The sequence below is a fragment of the Rhodnius prolixus genome, unplaced genomic scaffold (genome assembly GCF_049639745.1).
Source record: "Rhodnius prolixus isolate KJV_2025 unplaced genomic scaffold, Rpr scaffold_8, whole genome shotgun sequence".
In the NCBI taxonomy this organism is placed as follows: domain Eukaryota; kingdom Metazoa; phylum Arthropoda; class Insecta; order Hemiptera; family Reduviidae; genus Rhodnius; species Rhodnius prolixus.
Window position 1 is genome coordinate 28,826,281 of NW_027411593.1, and position 13,843 is coordinate 28,840,123.

General features: G+C 30.7%; 1 protein-coding gene across 9 annotated transcripts in view; it reads left to right on the top strand.

Annotated features, from left to right (window-relative positions):
- Positions 1-13,843, top strand: part of LOC141451098 (uncharacterized) — a 34,956-nt gene that overhangs the window by 12,036 nt on the left and 9,077 nt on the right. The window contains exons 5-8 of one of the 9 annotated variants that reach the window (XM_074122172.1): positions 2,374-2,567; positions 10,766-11,115; positions 11,242-11,546; positions 12,086-12,275. The exons of 3 other annotated variants lie outside the window; for them this stretch is intronic. The gene's annotated coding sequence lies outside the window, so the exon portion shown is untranslated. The remainder of the gene's footprint in view (positions 1-2,373; positions 2,568-10,765; positions 11,116-11,241; positions 11,547-12,085; positions 12,276-13,843) is intronic. 5 more of the 9 variants (XM_074122173.1, XM_074122177.1, XM_074122175.1 and 2 more) reach the window with 5 other exon arrangements.

Sequence of the window (13,843 nt, forward strand, 5' to 3'; positions counted from 1 at the left end):
AACGCAACTATAATCATTCTTTAAAAAGATCTCTCCATTGGTAGTTACGGTTCCGACTTAACACCTTATCAGGTTATAATGATAGAATTGTTTATTCCAAATTTTAAAAAAATCTGTAAAGAAGATATGTAACTTTGTAAAATAAACAAAAAGGAAAATCTATCCAAAAGGTACAAAAATCTCCTTAACAAAAACTTACAGTTTAAAATGTTAAGTATAAGGGTTGATTAAACGCCAAAAGGTACACAAATCAGCGAGTACCCAACATTTCATTAATACTTCATTAATAGTTAAGTAATTCTACTGCATTAATTTTCATTAATAAGTTATTTTTTAGAATTTATTAGATGTCACAGACCCTTATGCTGGCCACTTCATTTATAATATTTTTTTGTTATAATTATGATAAATCACATAAATATGTACATGCATGTTAAAGTAGAAAAAGACAAAGTTAGAGTAGGCTACTGTCTTGAATTCGTCTTACCGAAATATTCGTGAGCACAATTAACACACAGTTAATAACAAGTAGATTATTCAACAACAATTATTCGTTTCTCAATTGTAATTTAATTTAGTCCCCCTAATTTTACTTATAGTAAAATACTGGAATAATTAGCTGCCCTAAAAATATGCATATCTTATTTACTTTATATTACATATATACAACATTGTGGGATGAATACCTAGATTGAGAATGTAATTGAAGAAAACTATATTATTTGCGATAAAGCCAGATAATTATTACCTATTATTATAAACGTTTGACTACTACATAAAATAACAATTACTTTAATCAAAGAATGAACTTAAACCGACGATTTTTATTTAAAAATAAAAATAAATAAATAAAATAAACAAAATCATTGATGTAAGTTTTTTATAAAAAAAAGTTTTTGAATTTTTTAGCCTCATAATTTTTTTTATTTTTTATAACGTTTTCTTTTTAACCTGTAATTAATAGTTTTATTATTATAGATAACTAGATATTACAGTCAATCTACAGTGCTACTTGAACATATATTTTGTAGACGAAAATGGCCAGCATAAGGGTCTGTGACATCTAATAAATTCTAAAAAATAACTTATTAATGAAAATTAATGCAGTAGAATTACTTAACTATTAATGAAGTATTAATGAAATGTTGGGTACTCGCTGATTTGTGTACCTTTTGGCGTTTAATCAACCCTTATACTTAACATTTTAAACTGTAAGTTTTTGTTAAGGTACCTACATGGTTTTACAAATCTTTATTTTAAAATTTTCCTGTATCACTATTTCTAGGGAATCTGTTAGTTTTCTTGAATTAGATAAGAGATTGAAATTGATTGAGCGTGATCAAAGTAAGACAAAAAGTGATCGTGCGCTATCTGACCATTGGGATGATCATAAATGTGTTGGCCAGAATCTTGTAACTACAAACCTCACCGTCGTCTATGGTTTGCGTGGCGATCTGTTTGCACATATATTTAAAAATATTTTTAAATTAGAATAATTGTAAAACCTGCTTGCATTTTTTTTGTTTTTGTTTTTTTATCCTTACACCTGCTATTTTTGGGTCATATTTAGTAGTTTTGCCAACACTTAATTTCATTTAAATTTATTATAAAAACGATATGCAAGAATAAAATGCACTATCATTGTTGTTACTGGTATTAGAAGGAAACAAGATGTCGCTGGGTCTTGCATGGTTACTCCACTAAAGTGATGCTTAGTTGCCAAGACTGATGTGAAACACTACGCGGATCATTCTGAACTGACAGCTCCAATCCACTCGGCTTGAATTAAAGCTCGGATTAAAGGGGGAAAAAATCAGAGAAGCCGTTTGCCTCACTTTTTAATTCTCGATCTTGAATATTTTAGTCATTTAGATTGACGACATTCCTTGTCCCGACTACCAGACTTAAAAATGTTTTAAGAGATTTATAAGATATCTAATTTTCAATAATTATATTTTGTAAAATGAAATTAAAAAATTTAAGTAATCAAATTAAACATTTACAAAAAAAAAAGAAAATAAAATTCAATTTTTCGTTGTAAAAAAACTTTAAGAATATTGTGTTTACTTTGCATTAAAAGCCAACAGCCAAGCAAGCGATCTAAAAGCTCGTAAAAACTGTTGAACTTTTATTCGACAACAGTAAATTGCAAAATAGAAGCAGTACCGCCACTACAGGGAAAAAAAAAACTGGCTTCTACATTCCTCTCTAATTCCTTAAGAGTGTATTTTAAACTGGAATATATTTGTTTGGAAAGATTATTAGTTGATTATATTTAAAGATTTACCATTGCTGTGGCCAAATATATATTATCAACAATTTTTACGTTCTCTTGTGTTTCTTTTTTATAATTTATGGTGCTTCAACATCCAGAGGTCATTGGCGTCCGTAGCATTTTTCAGTGCAATGCTCTGGACAGTGAGCTGTAAGAAGCTCCTAAGCAGAGAAAATCTAAGGGCCATTAGCTGGATTCGAACCCGGAATCTCCGCTTTAAAATCCAGTTTGCGCTATCCACAGAGCTAATCCCTTTACTCTCACTCTTACTGCTGTTAAAAGAAAAATTTGGGTGAGTCTAATTTTGTTAATGAATTTCATTTGTCTTGTTTCGATAACCCCTAAATCCAGAAAATTTAATATTATTATTATTATTATTATTAAAAAAATTTGTCTTTCCGTGTATTATCATTTCATTAAAATTAATAAAGCATTCTGAAGTAGAGCCTAAAACAAAAACTTATTTTTATCTAAAATAAACATTTTCTATCAGATAAATATTAAGTGTAATGTATCTTTGTTTAGATCTATACTTTTAATAAAACTCTATTAGATGTAATCTTAAATGTAATGCAATGTAATCTCTCCTATATTTTAGTTTCATGTTAAAAGCGGATTTGTTTTAAAATTTAATAACTAGATTATGTTAGTCATGAACATGTAAGCATTTAATAATAGTAAACATATAATTTTAAGGATAATTTTTAGACGGTATTTTTGTTTTAAATGTCAGGTTTATCATTGTACGCATTTAAGACATTTATTATTTAAATAGTTGTATTTTTAAAAACAATAGCACATTCTTTGTTTCAAAAGTTAAAGTTTTATAAATTATTTATTGTCTTACTCGTATATAAACTGCTTTTACATTCTGTTCACTAATCTCTGAATAGATTTTTCTTACTTAAATATTTTTTATCACATAAATTCACATGTTTTTCTATTCTGCTTTTGGTAGTAAGGTTATTTATACTGCTTTTGGTGGTAAGGTTATTATAAAGAGGTGAGGTTAGCTAGGCTCCAAATTAATGTGGGAACGTGGAAAATCAGTAGCCTTGTTTAATATAAAAGCTTCCTTGGTACCTGAACAGACCGGGATAGAAGGTCAATCCACTTTTGTCGGATTACTTTCGCGTTGGAATCCACTTTACGCTAAACTCTGAGCTAATATGTACCCTATACTGTCAGTATATTAGTGGTAATTCTGGGCATAGCGTCGTGCTGTATTATTTTTTAAGTAAACTGATAGGCGATTGAATTAATTAATGCGAGGTAAATATTTACAATCGGATAGATGTCACATATTTTTTCGTATTTATTTAGGAATAAAGAACTATGCTATTTTACTACCAATATAGATTGAATGAAACTGGTTCCATGTTTTTTTTTGTTACTGTCATTGAACTACACAACAGAAATCTTTGTGAATTGACCACAGCTTATCTAGACTTTAACAATATAAGTACAATAAGCGTACTATGTGTAGGCGGGAATGTTTGGAAAGAAACACACTACCAGCACATATAAACCAGTACAGTGAATATTATGTACGCCATTCTGAACATACAGTTCCTTTCTTCTGCCTGATTGGACAATTTAAGTATTATAAAAATTATTATGCAGATAGAAAAAGAATTTTAAATCCGCTACAGAATTAAATTTATTCTAGATCTATATAATACCAGAATATTATAATGAAGAATTTTAATAAGTTTATGTAAAATTTGTATTTAAATTTATAATTCTTGTATTAACAAGAAATATGGTTAGCTTAGAGGAAGTAAGTATTTCACTTTATTATATATTTAATGTTGTAAAGCAATAACTTCTTGTTTTTCAATTTGTTATGATGCACTCGTTAGAAGCTTTCTTTATGAGTTCTGTACACAGAAATTCTTCAAACGTGAAGTTTTTAAAAGAAGGACAAATATTCTTACATGCTACAAATGGTGTGCAATGCAACAAATAATATAGTGTGGATTATACTTCAGCTAATTCCACTCTGTAAAGAGGAGCTTATAAGGGAACTATCTTCTGTAAAACTTGCCGATTCAAAAGTGCAGACATTTCTCATTTATTTCGTAGCTTATTTTTTCAATTAGTAGTAGACTATCATTATTTTTGGATTGCGAAGGAAATTCGTTTTGGCTAGCCACTATAGCGCTCTCAATATTCATTTTTAAAGAAGATGTAGTTTATTCACCATTTGAATACAATTAGTATATTATGTTCCTTCATTCCTTCCATGCATGAATTCTTCTTTAAAAAAAACTAAGAGAAATAAAAAAACACTCACTCACACTCTTATCTCAATACACGAAACCTTTAAAACTTAAAATTAGTACAGAAAATAAATATCGGAGTTAAGCATTTTATTTTCAGAATTATTTAATGGTAGATAAAGCTTAAAATAACACTTTAACATTATCCATTACACCAAGTTCAGTAAAATGACATTAGAAATATTTTGATGAAAAGTGTAGACATTAAAAGATTTCAAAAAATTTGTTTGTGTGAAGTCTTGACTTCTGTTAATTGCTTTTATTTCTCGAATATTGGATTTATGAGTTTTTAATTTTATTTTTATTTTGAAGAGGGTTGCTAAGGGAATTATATTCTTGAAGCTGAAAATCCAAGACTCTGTCTTCTATTCATTCCCCTTCTCGAAGGCATTAGCAGCCATTACCTATATTATTGTTCATGTTATTATTTATTATAGTACGAGTTATTACATAATATAAAGTTATTACATCCAGCTGTTAGGGAGAACGTTTTCGCTTCTCCATCAAAACTACTCAGAAATTTACGATTAACCCTTATACAACCTGTCCGTTATATTTTCAATGAATTTTTCCAAAATAAAAATGACTTCTTCTTTTTTTTGTAGAGTTTTCCCCTACCGTGAGAATTCGCCCAAACTCATTTAATTCTTTATTTTTCTTTTCCAAATCTCTCTGTTCTTTGTGTCTTCAATTGAAAGACTATATCCAGCCATATCCTCCTTAGCCATTTTTAACCTTGACAGCTTCGGCCTGCCTCTTCTCCTTCTTCTTTCTGGGTCCCATTCCATTATCCGTCTAGGAATCCTTAACTCTCCTATCCTTGAAACATGTCCGAGCCACTCTAACCTTTTTTCCATAATTCTTTGAAGAACGAAAGTGCTTGATTCGCCGAATTTATAGTGAGAATTGCATCCAGGTGAAGTTGAGGAAATCATTACCAGCCATATTCTGAACATCAAAAGGTCTCCTACAGGGTTGTTGACATTAAAAATGATTATTTCAAAAATAAATGTACCAAAACTGCCAGTTTGCATTGGAAAAAAGTCTTAAAAAATTGAATTTGGACAAATACCTTCATTTATAGAATGGTCCTATGTTGTCAAAATTTGTAACTGTGTCCCTTGGTAACGCTCCTACCAAATTTCAAATTTCCAACCAAATTCACATTCGCGATTTTTTTTTTGTTTACAGTTTTAAGAGAAAGTAAAAGAACTAACAGTGCAGTATTTGCATAGTAGATTATGGTGCTGCACTAGTTAGTACGACATTGTGGTCAGGAAACAATTCTTTTTTTTTATCTTTGTTTTTAGTTTTTGTTTGTTTATTTGTTATAAAAAAAAATAGTCTTCATTTGAATATAAAAGTTTTGCCGTGCTCCAATGGACATTAAATGAATTAGAACGGAAGTAGGCCTTCCAGACGGTTGCCCAACCCCCTTCTAACGGTCAAGAGTTGTGTGCGACTTGCTTCATCCTCTTTATTATATACCATGGAAGAAATCTATTTCATCAACATTAATCTTCATTCTTTTTTCTGAGGAAAAATTCAACTATTAAAAAAAAAATACAAAAAGCTGATATTCAAAATCTTGTCAGTTTTTATGAAATAATTCAGGAATTAAATTACCTCAGCGTGACTTTATACCGAAACTTCGATTGTTTAATTTTATCAAATTATTCCTTAATTGTTGCCTCTAATGAGTACCCACAATGTCAAAACAGACGAATCGATTCAGAGTACCACCTAGCAGAACTTTCTAAATCAGTATTCACGTTTGGATATTAGACAGTACGTACCGTAAGTAAACCTCCAAGACCAACCTCCAAGAACAAAAAAAAAAAAAGAAAAAGAAAATTTTTAAAAGGGAGTCCCTCAAGGACTCCAAAAAAACCATTTTCCTGGAAAAAATTTCGAGTATCCATTTTCGGGAAACCTTTAGTAAAATCTTTAACGGATTACGGCCGAAATCACTATGTTTCCATTTCTGATAATAAGAAATTTGCATGCCAAAATACTATTTTAATAAAGTAAAGTAAATGCCTCTTTTAACAGGCTGGGTTTCCCCGTTCAACTACCAAATTTTAGAGCTCATGAATGGTGACAATTAGTAGCAAACACACTTTACTATAAATCATTCATATAAACCATTAAATAAGATCCAAGATCTACCGGAAATCAAAATATAAAAAGACTTTCTATTAGCTTTGCGGGTCAAAGACTTTTAACCGTTCGGCTATCGTGGCGCCTTAATATTTGTATATTGCTCTTCATAAAATAAAGCAAAATTGGACTGTAAGCGGTTCTTTTTAATAAATATTGTGAAATAATTTCGCTGTTTTTCTAGTTCTGTATTCTGTAACGGTTGCCTTTTAAGGTGAAAATTATTCATTTGAATATTTGAAAGAAAATTAAGAAAAATCTTGTATTTTAATCTCTTCAATTTAAAGAAAAGAAATTTAATCTCTTAAAAACATAATTGAATATAAAAAAATTTAAATGGACTTTCTAGTAGAATATAATCAGTAAATTTGTTAAATGAAATAAAAATAGTAAAAGGTATAAGAAATAATTGGAGACTAGCCAAGGAATGTTATTTTAAATATTGTTCTAATAAATTACGTGCACTTACTTTATAGGGAGAACTTTATCAAGATTTGATTATAATTTCCCATTTAAATATACATAATACAGTTAGTGGTGAGTATGTAATACATAACTATAGTTTTTACATAACTATATCTACATTTATTTATATATACAACATTGCGGAACATTCTTAGCCGTGATTGTGGAGAAATGCTTTCGGTCAAGGATAATATACCGCTGTATTAATGTTATTGCGAATATTTTAAATTCTTTTTATTTGCAAAATTATTACAGTTACTAATTTAATAATTATTTCTTCTCTTTTTTCTTTTTATTTCGGAACAGCATTTAAATGATTGTGTTTATAAAATTTCGAATCAATTTTGTGCTTATTTTAAGAAGTCCTTTTTATGTATATAAACGATAGAATGTTTCCAGGCAAGAACTTATTGAGAAAATTGGAAGTGAATATTTAAATCAATCTTATTATTGTGTTGTGATTTTGATTAAAGTTGTGAAGTGTCGGGAACAAATCAAGTGTTTAGTAGTGGCGGTTGAAGTTCACAGTTGGTTGGAATGGCAATGTGGGCGTAGAAGGCGGGTACCTTTACTATTTGGTCCTCGAGTGTGCTGCTGAATGGTCCGCTGAGTGATGTCACACACTATTCACTTTGTTACAAACAACTTTAGTCTTCCACCAGTTTCGTTGGGTCAATACTAGTTCCCCTCTTTTTACCATTTTTTGGTATAGTATTTCAATAATATTTTATGTTTTTTATTATTTACAAAATTATAGTTTTATGTCTGCCTGCAAATAACTTTGTTTGTGCAGGGTTCAGGGCTTATTTTGATACTTTTACCTACCATTTCTCCCGATTACCAATCATTCTCACTTGTGTTAAATGTCAGAAATAAATCAGATGTAGGTTGGATGGTAGGTATTGTCACACAGTTTGAATCCATCTAAGTTACACAGTGAAATTAAAATTGGCAGTACACATGACCTACAATTTGGACGAAATTAAATTGGTACAAAGTTAATTTAATAAAAACAGAAAAATCAACGTCTTTTTCATTTAGGTTTTGGTAATTGCTGTTGGCACCTTCAAGATAGGAGCGCTGAAGCAGAAGTAGTTACCATTGTTCCGATAGTACTCATCAACTGCTTTACTTATAGTTAGGTCCGCTGTGCAGAATAATATTTTTGATTTAATCCATCGTAGCATGCATGTTCATTGTATCATGAACCGATTTCGAACTTTAATTCATCTTAGCATACATGTTCATTGTATCACGGGCCGGTTTCGTACTTTAATCCATTGTAGCATGCATGTTCATTGTATCATGAACCGATTTCGAACTTTAATTCATCTTAGCATACATGTTCATTGTATCACGGGCCGGTTTCGGACTTTAATCCATCGTAGCATACATGTTCATTGTATCACGAACCGGTTTCGGACTTTAATCCATCGTAGCAAGCATGTTCATTGTATCACGAACCGATTTCGGACTTTAATCCATCGTAGCAAGCTTACCATCTCGTACTTCCTGACTGTTTAATGTACAATTTTCTTTTTGTTATTGATATCTGAAACTATTTCTTCCTCAGCCTCATTATAATTTTATTCCAACAAACTGTCATCTACGTTTAGGCCAACAGACACTCACTCATATAACAGAATTTGGGCAAAGAAGTGGCGAATTAAACTGGACCCACACAAATGCCAGACAAAAGCTACGTTTATTCAAGCAAGGCTCTTGCCCTCTTCAACGCAATACTCCTCCTTACTCAGAATTGGTTCTGTTGATAGTCAGTACTTTCTAGTGAATTGATAAAGTAGGTACTGGGTGCGTAGCTCTAGTTTCAATATTTCGGGAGCTTGAAAGCCATTGTACTGTCTGGTTCACTTATTTGGGCAATGTACGACCCTGGCTCATGTTTTCTTTTAGTCTTCTATCACTCTGTGATTACAGCATTGATGTCCTCTACTTTCTGTAATCGCTGAATAGTAAGTCATTAATTATAATTAATTTTGTATTGCAAGTTCATAATGGTCTGACAGAAATGATTGCAGAAAAAAATTAATAGTGAACTCTTGAGGAAAGTATTTTTACACCTTTTAAGATAATATTTGGTGCATTAAAATTAAACTTCTGTCCTTGCACAATTATATTTGAATAAAAGATTATGTGAATGTACATACAGAAAAATATTGTCGGGCACGTGTCTAAGCCTTGGATTTATATTATTTATATATTATTTTCCTTTGTCTTATATGTGATGGTAGTAAGAATTGCAACAAAATTCACGAAAAACGGGGTTTTCGCTTAAAATAACTACATATACCTACCTGAGAATAATATATTTGGTATACTTTTGGATGTAGTGGTAAATGTTGTTGAGAAAACTGTAACAGAAGGAAAGTATAGGCATTTTTTGTAATTTAACAAAAAAAAAAAGTAATATTGATAATAACAAAGAGAAGTATGAAAAACAGTTATATAATTAAAGCTTGATCTATTATTGATTAATGTATTAATTATTATGCAAACTACATAATTAGTATGATGTAACTCTTTCATTCTTTTATATTAATTAAGTTTGATCACCAATCGTGACTGCAAGGTTAAGCATTGTCTAATTTCCAAACTTTTCAATACTTAAAGCGATATTAATCATTCGAGGTAGCTGCACTTAGGCTCATTTATGTATATGACAATAATTACTGACGTTCCTAATTAGAGTTTTCACGTTTCAATATTAAATTTATATTTTTTAGAAAATTATTTATTGTTATTTATGAAATTCCGTTCCATTGCGCTTCATCTAACTTGCATGCCTTAAAATCTGATTGCACATAGCGTTATTGTGCTAGAATTCAAATATTCTATGTCAGTTATATGAAAATGATGCTGACAAAAAAAAGTCGTGGCCGTTATCAAGTCTAAAGTTTCCTTCTGGTACAGCTCGAGGCAGCCACAATGCGTGTCACTTCTATGGGTCAACGAGTTCAGTCCCAATGCTTGCTACCGGCGGTAAAAGCTGGTTAGTGATGGAACCGATTCGGGATGGTGTTGTGCGGCCCAACCCGCGGCAAGCCAGCCACCTTTTCGTTGCAATATGACAACCTCCATATAACCTCTTTACCAGCCCAGGCGATATCCTAGCCCTTGGTAGCATCTAAAAAAAAAAAGTAATAACTCGAAAATAATGTTTAAAGAGAAACAGATGAACCTATAAATTTTATTTAATTCAATTTCTCTAAAATATGTTACAAAATTGCCATTATTTCTGTTGAAATATCTTATTCTTACATAACATAACCTTATCAAATACACGTACTTGTTTATAAGAAGTAATCTTTTTACACTTTCGCCTTTTATTATAACTAATCTATATACAAGAAAGTGTGCTTGGAATTTATACGTTTCTATTATCCGCTCATTTCAGTATTACAGTAGTGGCCTTTTTCGTGGCTTTCGTAGAAATAATTTACCACTTAAGTTTATGTAACAGTAGGATATCCATCATTTTCCATAACACTTTTATTTGACTGAAATACAAGTTTAGTGGGTTTTGAATGTGTACTGTTCAAAGATTTTTTTTTTTTTTTTTAAGCGCATGAACATCTGAGGTCATTAGCGCCTAGAGCCCCTAGAAAGTGTTCTCTCGTTGCAGATAACTCTGTCCAACACCGGACAGTAGGCTGTAAGAAGGGACCCCTGAATAGTATCATTACTATTATATTATATACATATATTCATTAATTAATATGAATTATTTAAATTATTATTTATCATTTTAATTGATATAAGTAAATACATTGTATAATTTTTTATCTAATAATAATAATAAAGCTTTATTAACACCCTTTACAGAGAAAAAGCCTCTTCATTGGAGGATTTAGAGTTCGATTTGTACAATTCAATTTAACAATTTCTATAGAATGTAGTATAATTGATATACTCGTAAGTAAATACATTATATAATTTTTTATCTAGTGTTGGTTAAATAAAGATGTTAAAGAGAACCTTCAACTCTCATTTATGCAGATAATCTAGAAATGTTAATAAAGTAATGCCTATTTTTTTTAGAGGCGCTTTACGACCAATCAGGTGTCCATCGATAAGGTCGACAAAGGATAAATATCGAAAATCGGTCCTAGGACCGCCATAAATCTTGGCTTCGCGGAAGGCTGTTATATTCATAAAAATTTGCTAGTTAAAGAAAATTATTATTGCCTTATTGTTGAATTTAATTAATTGGTAATTATATTTAAAAACTGTGATAAATTTAGTTGTGTTTTCTCACCAGATTTTATTTAATAAAATTGTAAGAAGTTAGTTTGAGAAGAAAGATTGAGAATTACAAGTTACCACTTCTTTTCCTAATCAAAATGGTAAGCAAATTTAAGACTAAAAATTCCATCAGAAGAGCGGATACAATCATTTGCTAGACTTCTGTTATGGACTCGTTTTCATGTCCAGATTTAAAGTAGCATCATAACTGTTTCGATTAAATCTTCTGTGGTCAATGCTTAGTAAAAGTTTACTCTACAAGTATATGCAAAGGAAGAAACACCATTCTTGCCAAGACTTATCTTACCAAAAAAATAAAATAAATAAATAAAAATAAAAATCGTTTAGGATTATTATGTGGAGAACAACTCAGTTCGCTTATGGACCGGTCTTGTTCAAGGTCATTTTAGTTGTTTTGGCGCCAACATCTCACCAGTATCGGCGATGTTTACAAATTCACTTTCAAAGATTTCTGTTTTGCTAACATCTTACCCTCTCGTAAGGGTTACTGTACGTTCTTGTTGTTAATTTTAGCATCCTTTAAATTTTAAAATTTACCTATACAAGCTCAGATTTGTACCATTTGTTGGACTACTGGGAATTTATTGTAGCAATTTAGTTCTACCTTGTCTGATTACAGATCTATCTTTCTTTGTGAGAGGCGGGAGGCTAAAACGTCCCGCATATTTTATGTTGTGTCGTACGATTGATTGGATAGTTCTGACGGTCGCTAACTGTTATTTATGTACCAAAATTTCCTAACCTCTAAACTAAAGCCTATTAGGTAAACATAAGTTCAGTTGTGAATCCATCTTGTCACATCCTTAATGGTAAGTCTTTTTTTTCTTTGAAAAGTTAATTATATTTAATTTAAATTGTACTTTATTTACTTATTATAGGGAGAAAAGACAAATCAAAAACATAACCTCCCATTGAAAAACCTCCCAACAAACATGCCTCCACACGACCCGATTTATCGTATTCTGTGGCAGCTCCATGCTGTTAGACGGCAAGACATTGTCGTACGTTGTTTTATAGTTTTATCAGTATTACTCCATTATAATATATCAGTGCTACACGTATAAAACGTCTCATCGACTGAAGTTGTACAACGTGATTTGATTATCGTTCTGATCAACGTACCGACTGAAGTTATCCAGCATATTGCGATTATCGTTTATAACGTCTTACTTACTGAAGTTGTGAAACATATCGCACGATAAATGTTAATTGATTGGACAGGTAAAAGGTGAAATAGTCCAGAATGCTGCACATACATAGAGGTTTCATATAACAGCTTATATTCTATCAGAACCAACTTTTTCTTGTCAGAATTCAACTCAGGCGTCTACGATGCGTTGGGTTATCACCAACCGTGACCTTTTTTAGTAAATTAGAAGATTAAAGAAACTGTCAAAGATTGTACTTTTAGAATGACAGCAGTTTTCGCCTTCTTTTTCTTGAAAACGATTGAATTTCTTGAACTTGTGGACAGGTCACGTACAATTTTTCCAACAATAAATCTATCTAATATAAATATTTATGCACAGAGACAAAGAAATAGTGATTACATATTTATCTGCAGGATAATTTCCTTTTATTGATGTAGAAATGCAAAATATTTACCTAAATAGCTGTAAAATAAAAAAAAATACACCATTTAATTATAATTAAAGCTGAAATATCAGATTTAAATGTTCTAAATAATCTTCTTTATTTCTTTTTAATAAGAATTTACTTTTCTTATTTAAGCACTTCCTCGAACAATCACACATAAGTTAGATAAAGATGTCAACCACCTTCATTCTTAAAGCTAAATCTGGACATGTAATTGCTCGCTAGCCTAATCGGACTTGTTGTTCTTGTGGTCGGTTTTTTTATACCACACTCGGCCTCCGTCTTTGCTCGCATAGTTAGTTGTTTGCACTGCTAATGTGCACTTGTAGATAACTACACGTTCCTAATTAATTCCAATTTATATATTCTAAATTGTTTTCAGTTCTCTTGTGTTAACCTGAAGTCGATTATATGTTATTACTAATTATTGTAGTCTCTTAAAAGTTTTTAAACAAAATCATTTTACTGCAGAATAATAATTTTTGTAGAGTACTAGCAACTTTTTTTTTTTTTTTTATTGAATCTATCCGAGGGTGTAGAGAAGCTATTGCCAATTTCAGTCTATTTTATTTATTTTTGTAAAACTTTTAATCTAGGGACTAGATCATCTTCAGGGAGGTGTGATATATATTTGCCAGCATTAATTACATTTGAGGTTATCACAATTTAAGATGACATAATGTTGTAATTCAATCGTACTTCAATTTTTGTTTACTTGGTAGTTGGTTAAAAAGTGTGCTAACAAAATAACAATTCAAACCAGAGTCCAAGAAATTGCATA